Here is a 19,094-nt window from a genome sequence, read left to right on the forward strand (position 1 = left end):
TTGGTGTAGCCCAGGTGGCTTAGAGCAATGTGTTATCTACAACAAATGCATTTCACGTTTGAAGACAAAAAAAGAGGATAAATTTAATAAAGATGAGTTTAAAACTGAGTTTATTTTGAAAGCTCCAAAACTATTGAAATAGGTTAAAATATAAATATGCAGATGTTTTGTACTCATGAAATAATTGATTTAATATTATTAAAAGGTAAATATTCCTGTTTGATTTATATACAATTATTGAAATTCTACTAAGCTCACAGGTGATATTTTTGAACAAACATGAAAATGGAAAGGACCTGGACTAGCTAAGTAGTTTATTTTTGAAAGGCTAACAAAGTTGGAAGGCTCATCCTTCCTTAAGTCAGAACTTACCACATCATTATAATAGTCAAGAGGGTGTGGTACTGGTGCAGAACAGATGTACATCAAATGGAATAGAATTGTCTGGAAATAGTCATTAAATCTAATAATTAAATAACTGAATGGTTGAAAGAGTGCCAGGACACTCAAGGCTGAAAGAATAGTCTACATTTAAAGATTTATTTTAACTTTTTAAATTATGGGTATGCATGTGTGTCTGTGAGAGGTTGTAAGCTATGCATGTGAGTGCAGATGCCTTGGTGCTTGAGGAGACCAGAGGAGGAGGATGGATCCCACAGAGTTGAGTTATAGACACTTGTGAGCATCTCAGCATGGGTGCTGGAAAATGAACTCAAATCATCTGCAAGAGCAGTTTGTACTCTAACCCCTGAGTCATCCCTTCAGCCCCAAGGATAGCCTTTCAAACAAATATTGCTGAAAAATTAGATATCCAAATGCACAAGAAGTAAGTTGTATATGTACTTGTGGCTTATAAAATTAGCTAAGACATGGACCTAGCAAAAACCCAAACGTGTTAAAGATCCAAAAGTGTTGAAGAAAATTTACATGATCTTGAATTGGACGAGAAGTTTTTAGATATTACTGAAAACACAGGCAATGATAGAAAATGTAAACAAATTATACTTTATCAAAATTGAGATAGGTTGTGCTTCAAGAGACTGGTCAAGAAGTAATAAAAGGAAACCACAGAACAAGAATAAATATTGGCAATTCATAGATTGACAAGGAATTTGTCTCTAGAATATGTGAAGCATTCCTAAATCCCAACAATAGAAAGACAAAAAGATCATTTATTTCAACAGCCAGAGTTTAAACACATTTTTTTCTGTTTCTACAGAGAGAAGCACAAATATACAGTAGATCCATGAGCAGACAATCCTGTCATTGGACATTGGGAACGCAAATCAAAACACAGTAACACTCTAACCACCCCATGCCTGTAGGGGGACAGCTGCGACAGTTGACTAACATGGAGCTGGAGCTCACTGAATTTCCAGCAGGAGTACAAAATACGGTGTCTGCTTTGGAAAACTGCCTGACTGGTCCTCAAAACTTGGGCTCACTCTTCCACTCCTAGTCATATACTCAAGAGAATATTTAAAAAAAAAAACCCACATAATAATTTGTACAGTGTTACAGAAGCATTCTTTATAAAGTAATGGAAACCAAATTCAGAAATTCTTCAATAGACAAATGCCTAATCCAAGCATAGATATTCATTTTATAGGATGTGATTCCATCACACCAAAAAAATGAAGTCCTAGCACAAGCAAGAGAAGGAGTGAAACAGAAAAGTCTGTGTTGAGTGAGAACAGACAACCATGGCAGCATGCTATAGGGTTCCATCTATGAAATGTCCAACACAGGCAAGTCCACAGAGTTAGGGAGCAGATTCCTAGTTGCCAGAAGCCAGAGTCAATAGGGGAAACAAACAGTGATTACTAGCCTAGCATGGTGGCTGACACTGTCATCTTAGCACTGGGAGGCTAAGGCCGGAGAATCACTTCAAATTGGATTTGAGCCAGTTGGGTTACATGGTGTTTTAGCTACTTTTCATAGCTATGATAAAATACATGGCCAAAAACAATTTATATAAGAAAGGATTTATTTTGCCTTATTGTTTCAGAGAGATAAAAGCCCATCACAACAGTCATGGCAGCAAGCATCGGTCCTGTCAGAGTAAACAGGAAGCTGAGTGGTCTTCTTTCTAATACACACACAGAAGCACAGTGGGTGAACCACATGGTGTGATGAGGCTTATGCTATTGGAGGAGGCTGCTTGTTCATTTCCCGGCCACCCGGCAGCTCAGACCCAAAATAATCACACCGACACTATATTATTTAAAACACTGCTTGGCCCACTAGCTCTAGCTTCTTATTGGCTAACACTTATTTCTTAATTTAACTCATCTCTAGTAATTTGTGCATCGCCACGTGGCTGTGGCTTACCAGGTAAAGTTCCCAGTGTCTGTCTCTGGCAGGGCTACATGGCTTCTCTGGACTCATTCCTTCTTTCCTCCAGCATTCAGTTTAGTTTTCCCCACCTAGCTCTGTTCTGCCCTATCTGGCCAAGCCAGTTTCTTTATTAACCAATGGTATTCATAGCATTCAGAGGGGACTCTCACATCAGCTATATGCTCTCAAAGCCTGCCCAGTAACACACTTCCTCCAGTAACCTCTGCCTTCTGAAGGTCCCATTACCTTCCCAAACAGCTCTACCCACTGAGGATCCAATACTCAAATAACTGAGGCTCTAGGGGCCTTCCTCATTCAAATTACCACCCATACTAAGGTAAAAAAAAAAAAACAACCTGGGCTACAGAGTGAGGACCTGTCTAGGAAGGGAAGAAGAGAAAGCAAGAGGGAGGAGAAGAAAAGAAGGAAGAAAGGAAATAAGAAGAGAAAAAAATGGAAGGGATGAAGGAGAATGGAGAAAGGGAGAGAGAAAGGAATGGAGGGAGGGAAGGAGGGAAGAAGAAAAAGGAAAGAAGGAAGGAGGGAGGAAGGGCAGAAGGGAAGGAGGGACTGCTAATGTATTTGGAATTTTCTTGAAGATTGACAAGCCAGCTGTGGAATTGTGCAATGGTGACAGATCACACTTGTAAGTGTACTGCAAACCATCAAACTGCATATTGAGATGACATATGAAGTTAACAATTATTACTATCTCTGTCTTACAGATGATAAAATGAAGACACTGAAGATTAAGCAATTACCCTGTCACACAATTAGTATGTGGTAAAACGGGGATTTAAATGCAGCTTCTCCTACTCCAGAACCCGAACATTGGTGTCTGTGTCCTGTGGAATCCTTGTAAGTCCTCCTTGTGCTAAGAGCTCAACTAATAAACCAAACAGGTGCTCTTCTGTTTCTGTCTGGCTAGAGAAAATGATACAAACAGGGGTATCCGCACCCATCTTATAAATGGGATGGTAAATCCAGATATCCTGTTAGAGTCCAATGACATGTAATGAAACCTGGAAATACCTTTACAGAAATTGCCTCTTAGTGGGTCATTTTCAAACCTCTTCCACCTTTACACATATAGAAGCTTCTCCCATAATGGCAGAGGAACAAGGCTTTTGCCTGTAGACATGTTATTACTATAGATGAGTCATTCTCTGCCTTACAATGTTGCTTAACCCTTCGGTTCCGGTTTCTTTGTACCAGAGGAGCTGTATCCTGTACCTTAAAAGCCTGTGTACTTCAAACTGAAGTCAGTCCCATGAAAACTGGTCATGCAAAAATTTTATCTGCTAAGTATTAGTTAATATTGTGTCCGAGATGATCCTATAGCCTAATCATCACTTTCCCCATAATTTTTGTTAATATAGTCAACAGAAAAAAAGGTCACATTTAAATGGGAATGCAGTCAACACTCACAGATCTGTACAACTGAAACACCAGCTGCTAATTCCTCATGGACATGAGGAAGGATACTGCATCTTAAACCAGCAAAGTGAAGCACAGAGACAGGAGCAAAGCTCTCTGCTGAACTGGCAGGCATGTTTCTCAAGTAAAAGAAAAGTGAAATGGTTATTAAATCATTGTTCACGGCAGCTGAGTCTTGAAGCCAATTTAGGTGTCTATTGACAAAGGGATAAAGGGAATGTGTTTTACATTGTATGTGGAATTCTTTCAGCCATGAATGAGAATAAAGTTATGAAGGAAACTGGATGCAACTAGAGATAACCAGAGCAAGTCAGGTTTGACATTACCAGACAAGCAAAGATGTTTTCTCTCATCTAGACATTATAGACACATAAAATGTGTGTACTGATGACATCAAAATAGAAGCAAAATTGTCAGGGAACTGATTGGAGGGGGAGGGGAGACAGAGAGTGGCATGTTTAAAAAGGATAATCTGAAAGTACATTATACAGTGACCTTGGAGCCCTATAAAATAAAAACCAACCAAATGAAGAACAACACACAGAAAAATGCCAGAAAGGAAGGAAGCTAGAAACAGTGGAAATTTCAGAGTAGCATGGTTAGGCTGAAAAAGTCATTTCCCCTGCAAGTCCAGGAAAGTACAAACTCAAACAACCCCATGCATGTACACATACTCATACACACCATGAACAAAGCACACACACAAGCACACCATGCATACACACACACACACACACACACACACAATCAAAGTGATTGGATCTGCCAACAGAGATGAAGTCGGTCTCATTTCCCTCCCTTTTCTGGCCTTGAGCCTCTCGTCTCCTTTAAGAAAGCTTGACAGCTGGCTCTTTTCTAGGTCCCCAGACCAGAAGATGCAGTGCCTCCGGGAACCTGGACGGGTGGAGCATCAGTCACGTGTGCCTTCCACCTTTGCTAATGCTGCAGAACACTCACCTTCTAGCATACCTTTAAATAATCACGTGGTGGAGTTGTAATTTCTTCCCTTCTTTCTTCTTCCTTCCCTTTTTAATTAACTGCAGAAAAAATGATTAAAAATATAAGCAAAATCTAAAACCTATATCTAATCCTTTAAAAACTGGCCATTAACTTGGGAAGATCTTAGGCACAATGGTTCAATACATTTACTCTGCACAATGTTTATATAGTTGCAGGAGGCTGATTATCTATATTAAAATATTCTGTGTTGAAAATTCAGTGTAGAAGATCTGGTTGATGCCATGACTTGGGATTATTCTTCTTCTCCTTCATCTATGCATACAATTTGAGAATTTGGGCTTTTTCATGGCATCCCACATTTCCTATATGTTCTTCTTCTGTTTTTCTGTTGTATTTGTTTGGTTTGTTTGTTTGTTTGGATCGTATTCTTTGCTTATTTGGTTTATGCCTCCACTTTATCTTTGAGTTCTGGTATTATCTTCTCCTTGATTCATTTTGCATTTAAGGCTTTCCATGGAGTTTTCTAGTTGGGCTGTTGGATTTTTCAGCTCCATTTCATTCAGCTTGGGTCCTCTTCAGTGTTTCTATCTCCTTTCTGAACTCCATTCTCAAATCCTGGCTTCTCTTCTCTTCTCTTCTTATGTTTATGTTTGGGCGTCACATGGGCATTTATTCTCTGTATGTTCTTTCTCCTTGATTTCTCTGTACTTTGTTTAAATCTTGAATTCTTTGATGAAGTTTATGATTGTTTTTTTACGTTCTGTATCCTGGGATCCATCAATGTCATTCTCACTGGCAAACATTTCTGCAGGACTGGTAGGTTTGGGCAAGAAGATAGTGGTTTATCTTTCATCTTATTTGCATTTTGTGATGAGATCTGGCCATGTGGACTTCTTTTGTCTGATACGGTAGGTAGAGCATGCTGAGCTAGAAGGAAGGGTGTGAATTGGGCCTAGGAGTGAAATCAAGATGGCAGAGAAGACTGAGATGGTGCATTGGCTGTGACTAGTGGTCCAAGCCTGGACTGTGGAGTATGTTTGACTGGTTTACAATTTTAGTAATGAAAACAATATGGTACTGGCACAAAAACAGACATATAGACCCATCGGACAAAATCAAAGAGCCAAACACAAGCACATCTAACTTCAGCTGTTCAATATTTGACCAAGATGCCCAAAAGAGCAGCTGAAAAAAAAAAAAAAAGAAAGTACCTTCAACAAATGGTGCTAATAATGACATTAAATTGTGTCTGTCACTTTCACAAAAAGTAACTCTGAATGGATCAATGACCTAACCCTGAGACCTGAAACACTGAAATTGCTAGAGGAAAATGTAGACGGTGCCTACATGATGTAGATATACAAAAGGTCCTTCTAAACAGGGCTCAACTTACTCAAGAAATAAGGCCAATAACTGACAAGTAAGATTTTATAAAACTAAAATATTTCTAAACAACTTAAGAAACAATCAGTCAGGTGAAGAAGAAGCCCATAGAATGAAAGTTGTACATCTAACAGAGGGCTAATATCTAGAATAGATAAAGAACTGAAAAAAAAGGCATTCAAAACAACAGGCCAGGATCTGAACAGAGAGTTCTCAAAAGAAGAAAAAAAATCAATGCCTAAGAAATACCTCAAAAAATGTTCATACACCCTAGAAATTATGGAAATGTAGATCAAAACAACTTTGAGATTTCATCTTATCCAGGCAGAATGGTGAAGACCAACAAACAGCAAATTCTAGAGAGAAATAAGAAAAGGGAATCCTCATTCCCTGTTGGAGGATTGATTACTAACTGGTTCAGCCACTATGGAAGTCAGTGTAAAGCATTCTTAAAGTACCCTAAAAATAAATCTACCATATTACCCTGCTATACTGTAACCTCTTAGCATATACATAAAGGACTCAATAGTCTACTGCACAGATATTTGATCATCTATGTTCATTGCTATATGTTATTATTTTCTCAGTAATAAAAAATAAAAAAGTCCTTCAACTGACAAAAACACAATTCAGCTATTGACAAAAAAAATTAAATCATGAAATTTGTAGGTAAATAGGTGATACTCGAAAAGATCACATTGACTGACATTTTCCAGACTCCAAAAACTTAACATTACATGTTCTCTCTCAACAGAGACTCCTAACTCAAAATCTCCAAATATGAGTACATATCATGGAATAACCACAGAAATCAAAAATAAAAAAGGACCAATGCCAGTGTAGGGAAGTAGAAAAGAATAGAGACCGGAATAGCAGGGTACAAGTGACCTGATGGGAAAATGAAAAGAGGCCTCTGTTAGGAGACAGAACGAGAGGTAAATTCAGAAGGAGAGAAAGGATGAAAAACAAGATGTCTGAAAAAGTCAAATGGAATTATTCTATTAACTATCTTCCTAAAAAAAAAAAAAAAACTACAACACACACAAGCCTATGCAAGAATATACATACATAGTTTTAACAAACTTCTCTCATCTAGGCTGAGAATGCTGCCCCACCCCCGGAGCCAAAGACCCTGTAACAAAAACCACAACACCAGGAATTAGAAGTACTTTTTTGTATTGCTGGTCAAGGTTTTCAGCTCCTAAAACATTACAGCCTGCTGCTATTGCTCTTGGTAGGCCCCCAGATAGAAGGCAAATCCTTACTCCTAAAGATGACATGCACTACAGATGCCCCTGAGATGGAACTGACCTGAATGCCTTCTCCCGGAGGACTAGAGTTCATGGGATCAGAAGGTGCCATGCAAGCTTCTGAAGGAGAGAACCATCCAAACATCCATCAGTCCTACCCAGCTATGATAGATATATGAACCACAACAGTGACCAACATGGCATAATAACCCAGGGGTGCAATAGTGCTGTGTATACCTTGGCAGTAGCCAGCGGCTTTCTAATTGGGCTAAAGACCCATTCAATAACAGGGAAAACCTTCCTAGTACTGGGAACCTAGTCAGCTACCCCAAACTACTGAAGTCATGCATCTTGGAGGAGAACCTCAACCATGGTACTAAACCAGCATAATCCCTAACTAGCTGCTAAATGTTTGCCTTTACACCCAGAGATCAATGTAATCCTCACCCCTCATCAAGAAAACTTCCCTTTGCAATAGTCAGAAATCATTACAGAAAAAGCACAATCAATCAAAATGCTGAGTTTTGGAGGTTAGTCCTAATGGACACATCTACAAAATACCCTGCACCTAACACTCAGGAAAACTTCAAAAGAGAGAGTAGAAAGATTGTAAGAGCCAGAGGATCAGAGACATGGCTGTGAGATTGTGTCTCCCAGTAAAGTCAGAAGCTACGCCTGTAAAAAGTTTCAAAAGCATGACTCCCGTAGACATGCCAAAGCAGACAGGAAAAGCCCATGAAGATTCAACACAAAGAACAACTAAGGAACGCAGAGAAGAACACACTGGCTGGTTGTCAAATGTCAAATGCTCAGCCTTGAAAATGCAAATACAAGTAACATCCTACAACCAAGCAGGCTACATTTAGGTATAAATATGCATCTTAATGAATTTGAAAGAAAGCAGGAAGGGGTATGGGGAGGTTTTGGAGGGGGGAAACAGAAGGGGGAACTGATGTAATTACAATCTCAAAAATGAAATAAATAATAAAAAGAAATCCAGTGTAGAGATAGCTCAGTAGTTAAGAATGCTGGCTGTTCTTCCAGAGGACTGCGTTTAATTCTCATTACCCACAAAGTGGCTAACTCCAGTTCCAGGGGATCAAACTTCCTCTTCTGGCCTCCTTGGATTCAGCACACATACAGTGCATATACATTCAGACAAAACATCCAAACACATAAAATAATTTTAAAAACACTTTTAAAAGTTCAGTGTAACAATTCCTACAACTCACTAGTTGTGTTTAAAGTATGATCCAACTTCCTCTTGCTGAGATCTAGAATTTACAGCTATAAAAAGATTTGCTTATTGTCACTTGGTTTACATTCTGAGTTAAATAGAAGTGTGCAACTATCTATTCCAATACACTGTTTGAGATAGAATTGTTATTACTTGCAAGCTGTAAGAAAGATAAGCAATGTTCTTTAGATAAAAGCTAATATATACAAGTCTATAACAAATAAAATACAAGAAAGATTATTTATGTTCCATCAACTTTCTCCAGCTAAGGGATTAGTCTTGTCACTTAAAATACAGAAATATTTTATAGTAACTCTGTGTCTGCAAGTACATGTATATGTGAGTGTGTGAATGTGTGTGTGTGTGTCTGTGTGTGTGTGTGTGTGTAAAGAAAGATTATCATGAGACATTGCCACACACGGTGATCCAACACAATTTTCTATATTTCTTAGTCATGTCTTGCAGCCTGTTGGAGAACATTCTAATTTGCATGATATATTGATCATGGATGTCCGTGGATCATTGAGATGAAGCAAATTACAGAGAGTTTTTGAGAGATCATTCCTGTGAACAGTGTTTCTGCATCTCTTTCTTGTGAACAGTGTTTGTTTCTGTATCTCTTTCTTGTGAACAGTGTTTCTGCATCTCTTTCAGTAAACAGTGTTTGTTTCTGTATCTCTTTCTTGTGAATAGTGTTTCTGCATCTCTTTCGGAGTTCTTTGTTTCAGCTAATTTTTCAAGTGTCATTTTGGACCCAATAGTCTTTGGCAATAAAAACTGTGCCTTGTTCTGAGACAATGGAGGGCTATTTCAGAATATCCCAATCCCCTAAAACCAGGGTTCCTCCCCTGATACAACCTATTTCACCAAGAACAACCCAAGAAATACTAGTTGTCTGGTTCACCATCTTCTGAGATGATTAGCTCTAAATGTCACCTTTACACAACCTAGAATCCACGGGGAACAGGGTCCCAGTGAGGGGATGTCTAGGGCAATGTGGCCTGTGAGTGTGTCTGTAGTACACTGTCTTGATTGCCTTCACTGATGTGAAAAGACCAATACTAGAAGTGGGCAGTACCATGCCCTGCTTTGGGGCCCTGGGTAGAGTGAGCGAGCTGAGCACTAAGCACTCACGTAATCCTTTCCCCTGCTTCTAAATGTGGGTGTGATGTCACTAGCTAGCTGTGTTACGTCCCTGCCACCTTGACATCCCTGCTATGATGGACTGTAATCTGGAGTGAGCTAAAATAAAGCCATTCTTCCCTAAGCTGCTTTTCTTTGGGATATTATTCTATCACACCAAGAAAAATGAAGCTAGGACCCCTTACATAGTGGGACACGTCTTAGACTTTCCTGCTATCTGACACATGTACTGAAGCTTTAGTGTGCAATGGGTGAATCACTGATAATTGATAAATAACAATTCCTATATGTCATAAAAGGTTTTATGATCTCAACCCGGCCACCACCCTATTGTTTCACCAAGATGTTGTTTCTCTTCTTCGGTGCTTATGATCTCTTTCTTTAGGCGCATCTTCTACATACTTACATTGAACACTACTTAGCTGATATCATTCCCTTACGGAAACCATATCACCCTGTTATTTATTCTTCTTAATACCACTACATCAATGGAGCTTAACCTCTTCATCTATAACATCAACGTTTGGAAACTCCCCCTTCTCTCTGACCCACATCTGAGTGAATGAATTGTCTCTTGGGGACCTGGTAATCCCTGTGTTTGTCTTTTTTGGCTTTCCTACTATATCTTCAAAAATCCTGCCCTTCACCATTCTCAACTACTCCACCAACAAACAACAAGAATGAGATAGTCAGAACTTCTGCTGCTGATGTGTGAGCATGGGTTATGGTCATGTACAATACGATGTAGTGTTTTGCACATACCCAAGCATAAAATAAGACATAGATAGATGTAATTCCATATTGCTATATAGGAATGTAAGTTCGTGTGTGCTCCTACACTGTCATGCCCAGTATATAACATTTTACTACACCCAACTAAGCCCTCCAGCTCTTACAATCTTTCTGCCTCCTCTGCTGTGGTGAACCTTGGGCCTTGGAAGAGGGTGTGTGATATGTATGCCCCTTTAGAGCTAAGCATTCAACAGCTCTGATCATTTGCATGTTGACCAGCTGTGAGTCTCGGTATTAATCACCACCTATTAAAGAAAAAAAATCTTCTTTTACAATCTTGGGAGATTAGCTAAACAATGGGTATTTTGAATCCTTAGATATCTGTGTTCAGATGAGTGATTTGATATCATATCCACAAATCTATGGTCAGATTCTGTTGCTAAAGCAGATTCAACAGATTTGACTTAATGAAATTTTGCTTTAAAAGGTCTTCTATTCTTTTGTATTTCTACTAGCAGTCAATCTAGTATAGCTTTTTGATTTACAATAAAATAAAACAATATATTGCTTTTCTCAAGAATTTTACTTGATTTGCAAATAGCACTTAATTGAATTAATATTATGATGTATAAGGGTATTTTTTTTCCTTACAAACACAGCACTATAAGAAATAACTTGTTTATCCAAGATACAATATCAATTTCACTTGATAGAAGGCCCTAGGTTTTCAAAAGGAAGTAAAGTTTGGTTTTAATAAGGAAAGGCCAAAGATTATGGAAAGAAGTTTGCTGCCTTACATTGGTCTGCAAAAGTTCATGGAAAAAAGCAAGTGGAATGGGAAGAGCTGTTTTCTTGACCTGTTTTTTTTTTCTCTCTCATTTTAGTAAGGACCTAAAACCTTTGATTCATGGGGACTGGGTTCCTTATCTGCAAAGAAGGGATTGAATGAATTCACCTTAGTCTCTTTTTCTCTTAGAAGGTCTAATGCGGGGGGACTCTAATTCTGCAAAAGAAATTCCCAGGAAGAAGACAGCCAATGAGACCAAAGAAATGTCTGAAAAAATAGAAATCCTGCCTTCCAAAAGACTTCGACATGACACAGGATATAGCAATAGAAAAAAGTGGGGTAAAAAGGGTCTCCAAACAGAAGCTTCACATTTGAGCAGAGGATTTTATTGGGAGAACTAAAACATTAGCTAAGGGTAAGAAAGAAGGCTTGGTGAATAAACATGCTTGTCATGAAAACAGGGTGGCTTGGGTCCAATCCCCAGAATCTCGGTAAAAGTAGAAGGATAGGACCAACTCGCTAAGTTGTTCTCTTATCTCCATACGTGCAGAGTGGCATGCGCGTGTACACACATACATCATACACTTGCACACACAATAATGAACATTTTTCCTAATAAATGATAAATTAAATGGGAAGGCCCCAATGAGAAATTTTAAATGCATAGGTGATATGCCTTGAACTCTGATGATCACATTTGAGGATACTAGCCCCCAACTCTAAGGTTACCCATTAGAAAATACAATTGAAGCTAAGGAGCTCCTGTTTTTAAGCCTTAATTCTTCAAACATGAACATAAACTGTATTGACAAGGATTCTCAAATAAATTATACAGAAGAATGATTCTTCAACTGATAGTTGAAGCATAGTAAGGGAGCTAGTATCTTACACTTAGATTCCACCCATAAATGTTTCTGGAAGGCACACTTTCCAAACACATAGCTAACTAAGCACAGAATTGTTCCTGAAGTTGAGCAAAGTCACACTATGTATCATTTCCAAGTCTATTTCCAAGTGCTTTCCCTCCCCATCCAGAAGCCCACACATAAGTCCACAGGGCGCCCCGTGGAACTTACCCGTGTTGAAGACTTTTACCAAGAAACCCTACCAACTGTGCTAAATAGAATCCTCAGAGTTGACCTGTAAAAAATGTAGGTTTGAATTAGATGACCTTAATGATATGTCCACAATTACATTTTTGGACATGCTAATGAGGATTTTAATCCATCCCAACCCAGATCTGGCTATGGTGTTTTCAAATCGTAAAAATTTCCTGTTAAAATATTGATAGATATGGTTTGTAGCTGAACAATTTGGGGCATATTCTGCTCATTTTATTACATTTCACAGCCGCTGTCTTCACAGGGTACTTATACCTCTCCTATCCGGCAGAAGCAGGGCACAATGGAGGGTCATAAATTTCTTTCCAACTCTTCAGTGGCCTCATATTGACAAGCTGAGTGGGGCTTAAGGAAAGGGTTCCCGTCATGGAAGTCATCAGCTACTTTAAGTGTGGGCTTAAGTAGTTATTTTGGTAGAACAACTGAGAAATTTTAATGATACAGGTTGTACTTTAGTGAGTTTATGTAGCCACAATTTGTAAATATCATCTATTTAAGGTAGCATCCTTGGAGAGGTGGGAACTGTCACTGAATGCCCTGAAGGGATCATTCATGTTTCTGATGGGGAAGTGAGGCTTCAACTGTGTCTTTCTTTGCTGTTTTGGTTTGGTTTTGTTATTATGAATAAAAACATCAATCAACGGTTGTATCAGAACTGCATCCAGTCTTCCTCTGAAAGGTTGCCGGCAGATTCGAGTTCCGTGAGTAGCTGTGACAGCAATTGATGAGGATCAAAGGGCTCAGTGGGATTGACAGTGAAGAGCTCCACGAGTGTTTCATTATTTTTGCCCATTGTGCCTTATATTTCCTTTCAAGCAACAACATTTGCAAATGGATCTCTATACAAATAAATCTGTAAGGTTGGGGAGATAGCTCCGTTAGTAAAGTGTTTGTGGTGCTAGCATAAACATCTGCGTTCCATGCACAGTATCCACATAAAACTTTCAGGCATCATGTATGTGTGTAATACCAGCACTGAGGAGATGAAAATAGGCATGTCTGAGGGACTCTATGGCCAGCAAGCATAGCTTATGTGGTGAGTTCCAAACCAGAGAGAGAGAGAGACAGAGAGACAGAGACAGAGACAGAGAAAGAGAGACAGACAGAGAGAGAGACAGAGAGAGAGACAGACAGACAGAGAGAGAGACAGAGACAGAGAGAGACAGAGAGAGAGAGAGAGAAAGGTTAACATCATGAACGAAATGATACCCAATTCTGCCCTCTAGCCACCACACACAAGTACACATATATCCACACACTAACACATGCACACATACTTAAGACACAAATAATTAATTTTCATGCACATACATACATATATGCACATAATGAACCAAGAATTAGAGTTGATCATTAAGGGTTTGCTTATACAATATGACTCATGATCTATTATGAAAGAGAAAACTGTGAGAAACAGCCCATAACAAAGGAAAGAATGAAAGAATCAGAGTCTTAACACATAAAGAAACAATGTGTTCAACGCTCTGGGGAAGGAGGCATGAAAAAGCAAACCGAAAGCTCAGACAGATGAAGAGAAAGGCTTGGTTCATTTGGTTAGCTAAAAAAAAAATCAGTCAGAAGCCACATGCAGTAGCTAGTCTGCCCAAATGACCAGCTCCTTCCTTCACTCTGCTTTGCTTTGAATACAGACTATTACTGCAAGGTAGACAGGGTTCTCTTGGTGTGGGGATATCAAGAAGACTCTGAGGGGCCTTGATTAATGAGCCGTGATCCCAGAAGAGACTTCTGTCTGGATCACTGCTCAGCACCTTCCCATATGTCTTAGAGTCTTCCCAATGGGAATCCTTTCGCTACTGAGGGCCTGAGATGTAAAGGCAGGACTATGGCTCAGATTACCATGTGGCAAGAAGCATCCTAAAGATATACAGAGGAGACACCAGCCAGAAGACCAGCTAAGCCTCCTGCGTGCCCACAGAACTCTCCCATTCTGTTCAGTTCCCAAAGATCTAATCTGCTTCTACCTCCTCCTCCCCACTACCCACTCCCGTTGCTGTGCCTCCCCCCACCCAGATGACATACTCTGCTTGGGTGCCAGTCAGAAGACCAGGTAGACAAACTCAGAAAGAGACTTATTGCTGAACCAGAGGCTACATCAGCTACCAGAACTCCAGATAGGCTGACGACCCTCAGATCTCCTCTGCTCTCTTGGTGTTCCCCATGTTATCCCCAATCCCCACACACACCTACTTATCACCGTGTCCCAGCCCCTAACTTGAGCAAAGAATCCAAGAATCCCTGCTGGATCAGAGGCTATGCAGGCTGCAAGAACTCCAGCCCAGACACACCAGAAGACCAAAGAGGAAACAAAAACCAAGAAACAAAACACCCGTCCAACAAAGACGAACTCAGAAATCAACACCTAGACCTATAATCCCTGATGCCTATACACAGTGTAAGAACACAGTCGATAAGAGCCAGGGCTGTATGTCACCACCAGAGCCCAGCTATGCTACTACTGAGCTATTTATGGCCCAGTAAAGCCATGAATATTCAGACATAGCCAAAGCACAAGAAAACAACCTTAACGCCAACTTTATAAAGATGATAACGGTCCTTAAAAAGAAAGTGAATAAATCTCTTAAAGAAAGTCAATAAACCCAGGAAGAAACCAGCAGTTAAAGAAAATTATGGAAATTATTTAAGGCCTGAAAATTGAAATAAAAGCAATAAAGAAAACACAAACTGAGGTAATTTTGGAAATGGAAAATCTAGGCAAGTGAACAGGAACTACAGATGCAGGCCTCACCAACAGAATAAAAGAGATAGAAAAGAGAATCTCAGTATTGAAGATGCCATAGAAGAAATAGATTCATCAGCCAAAGAAAACCTTAAGCCTAAACATTTCCTGACACAAAATGTCCATTAAAAAGATCATGAACCATCACACACTGATAGTGGGGGACTTCAATACCTCACTCTCGCCAAAGAGTAGGATATCCTGACAAAAACTAAACAGAGAAATACTGGAACTAACAGATATTATGAAACAAATGGACCTAACAGATATCTATCGAACAGTTTACCTAACCACAAAACAAAATGCCTTTCTCTTGGCACCTCATGGAATTTTCCTCAAAATTGACTACAGGCTAAGTCACAAAGCAAGTCTCAATAGATAGAAGAAAACTGAAATTATTCCTGGGTCCTCTCAGACCACCACAGATTAAAGCCGGATTTCAACAACAGAAAACCTACAGACTCATGGGAAATGAACAACTTTCTACTGAGTGACTACTGGGCCATGGCAGAAATAAAGACATTAGAGTCTTCCTAAAATTAAAAGAGAATGAATGTACAGCATACCCAAATTTATGGGGCACAGTGGTGCTAAGAGGAAAGTCCATAGCACCAAGTCCCCACATAAAGAAACTGGAGAGCTCTCATACCAGCAACTTAGCAGCACAGCTGAGAACTCTAGAAGAAAAGGAAGCAAGCACACCCAAGAGGAGCAGAGGGTAGGAAATAATTACACTGACAGCTGAAACCAATAAAATAGAAACAAAGGGGAAAATACAAAGAATCAGTAAAACAAAGAATTGGTTCTTTGAGAAAATCAGTGAGATAGACAAATCCTTATTCAAATTAACTAAAAGTCAGAGAGAATATCCAAATTAGCAAAATCAGAAATGAAGGGGGAACAGAACAACAGAAACTAAGGAAATCCATAACAACATACTTTAAAAACCTGCATTTCATACTACTCAGCATTAAAAAATAATGGCATCTTTAAATTTGTAGGCAAATGGACAGAACTAGAAAAATCATACTGAGTGAGATAACCCAGACCCAGGAAGACAAATATAATATGTACTCTCTCATAAAAGGATATTAGACATAAAGTAAAGAAATACCAGCCTACAGTCCGCAACCCCAAAGAACGTAGACAACAAAGAGGATTCTAAGAGAGACGTGCATAGATCCACCTAGGAAAGAGAAAAAGAAAAGATCTCCTGCGTAAACTGGGAGCGTGGAGAGGAGGGTGGAAGGAGAAAGGGGAGGAAGGAAGGATAGTGGGGAAAATGTATAGTGTAATAAAAACCACCACCACCAACAATCCACCTGCACGCCACAAAATGGATAAGTCTAAAAATAATGGACAATTTTCTCAATAGATACTACTTTGCAAAGTTAAATCAAGATCAGATACATAGTTTTAATAGACCTCATAGTTATTTGAAATGGCCCTCAAATGGAGTAGCACTATTAGGAGATGTGACCTTGTTGGAATGGTTGTGGCCTTGTTGAAGAAAGTATGTTACTGTGGGTTGGGCTTTGAGGTCTCCTGTGCTCAAGCTACTCTCCCCATGCCCAGTGTCAAAGTTCGTTCCTGATGCCTTCATATCTTGATGGAGCCAGCACAATGTATACCTGCAAGCCATTGTGTACCTGCAAGCCATTGTGCTCCCTGCCATGATTATCATGGGTTGGATTTCTGACAATGTTGGCCATCCCAATTAAATATTTTTCCTTTATGCCACAGTCATGGCATCTCTTTACAGCACTAGAAACCTAACTAAGACAGACATATAACTCCTAAGGAAATATAAGCAGTGATTAAAAGACTGCCCCCCCCAAAAAAGTTTCAGCGTAGAATTCTACCAGACTTTCAAAGAACTAATGCTGATACTCCTCAAATTATTCTATAAGATAGAAACAGAAAGAACATTGCCAAATTCATTTCATGAGACTATAGTCACCCTGATACCCAAATTACACAAAGATTCAGCAAGGAAAGAGAATTATAGACCAATTTCTCTCATTAATATGCTTGCAAAAATGTTAAATAAAATACTGGCAAATCAAATCCAAAAACACATAAAAAGATCATCCATCATGAACATGTAGGTTTCATCCCAGAGATTCAGGGATTGTGCAACATACAAAAATCAATGTAATTTACTATATAAACAAACTGAATGAAAAAAGTCACATGATCATTTCATTAGATGCCCAAAAGCCTTTGACAAAATCCAACACTCCTTCATGATAAAAGTCTTGGAGAGATCAGGAATTAAAGGGACATACTTAAATATAATAAAGAAAATTTACAGCAAGCCTATAGCCCAGCATCAAATTAAATTAAGACAAGCTCAAAGAAATTCCACTAAAATAAGGAAAATGACAAGGCTGCTCACTCTTTCCATCTCTATTCAATATACTTGAACAGAACTTGAAGTTCTAACTAGAGCAATAAGACAACTGAAGAAGATCAAGAGAATACAAATTGGAAAGGAAGACAACAAATATCACTATTTGCAGATGATATGATAGTATAAATAAGTGACTCCCAAAATTCTACCAGGAAATTATTACAGCTGAAAATCACCTTTAGTAAAGTGGTTGGATACAAGATTAACTCAAAAAATCAGTAGTCCTCCTATATACAAATAACAAATTGGCTGCAAAAGAAACTATGGAAACAATATGCTTCACAATAGCCACAAATAGTATAAAATATCTTGGGATAACTTTAACAAAGCAAGTGAAATACTTATTCCAAAAACTTCAAGTCTTTTCAGAAATAAATTAAAGAAGATATCAGAAGATGAAAAGATCTCCCATGCTCATGGATCGGTAGGATTAACAAAGCAAAAATGTCTATCTTACCAAAAGCAATCTACAGATTCAATGCAGTCCCCATCAAAATTCCAACACAATGCTTTACAGACCTTTAAAGACAATTCTCAACCTCATATGAAAAAAAAAACAAGAAAAGAACATAATAGCTCAAACTATCCTATACTATAAAAAAACTTCTAGAGGAATCACAATTCCTGATTCCAAGCTCTACTACAGAGCTATAGTAATAAAAAAAATCAAATGTGTATTCTAAAAACAGATTGATCACTGGAATTGAATCAAAGACCCAGATGTAAATTCACATACCTATAGATGTCTAATTTTTTTAATAAAGAAGTCAGAAATACACAGTGGGGAAAAAAAGAATTTTCAACAAATGGTCCTTGTACAACTGGACACCCAAGAATGCGAGTAGACCCATACCTATCGCCCTGTGCAAAACCCAAGTCCAATCAGATCAAAGACCTTAATATAACTCCAGATGCACTGAACCTAATAGATGAGAAAGTGGGGAAGAGCCTTGAACACATTAGCACAGGAGACAACTTCCTGAGCAGAACAATAGAGCAGGGACTAAGATGAACAGTTAATAAATGGAACTTTACGAAACAGAAAGTTTTCTGTGAGGCAAAGGACACCAACAATAGGATAAAATGGCAGCCTACAGAATGTGAAAAGGTTTTCCCCAGTTCCACATCCCCCAGAGGACTGATACCCAAAATATAAAGAACTCAGGAAACTAGACATCAACAAACCAAATGATCCAATTTAAAAAAAAATGGGGTACAGATCTAAACAGAGAATTCTCAACAGAGGAATATCAAATGGCTGGGAAACTCTTAAAGCAAAGTTCAACATCCTTAGCCATCACATAAATACAAGTCAAAACTGCTTTGAGATTCCATACACCTGTCAGAATGGCTAAGATCAACAATACAAGTGACAGCTCATGTTGGCGAGGATGTGGAGCAAGGGGAACACTCCCTCCATTGGTGGTGGGAGTGCAAACATGTACAGCCGCTATGGAAATCGTTATGGCAGTTCCTCAGAAAACTGGGACTCTATCTTCCTCAAGACCCAGCTATACCTTGGATATATACCCAAAG

The sequence above is a fragment of the Microtus ochrogaster genome, chromosome 16, assembly GCF_000317375.1.
Source record: "Microtus ochrogaster isolate Prairie Vole_2 chromosome 16, MicOch1.0, whole genome shotgun sequence".
NCBI classification, from domain to species: Eukaryota; Metazoa; Chordata; class Mammalia; order Rodentia; family Cricetidae; genus Microtus; species Microtus ochrogaster.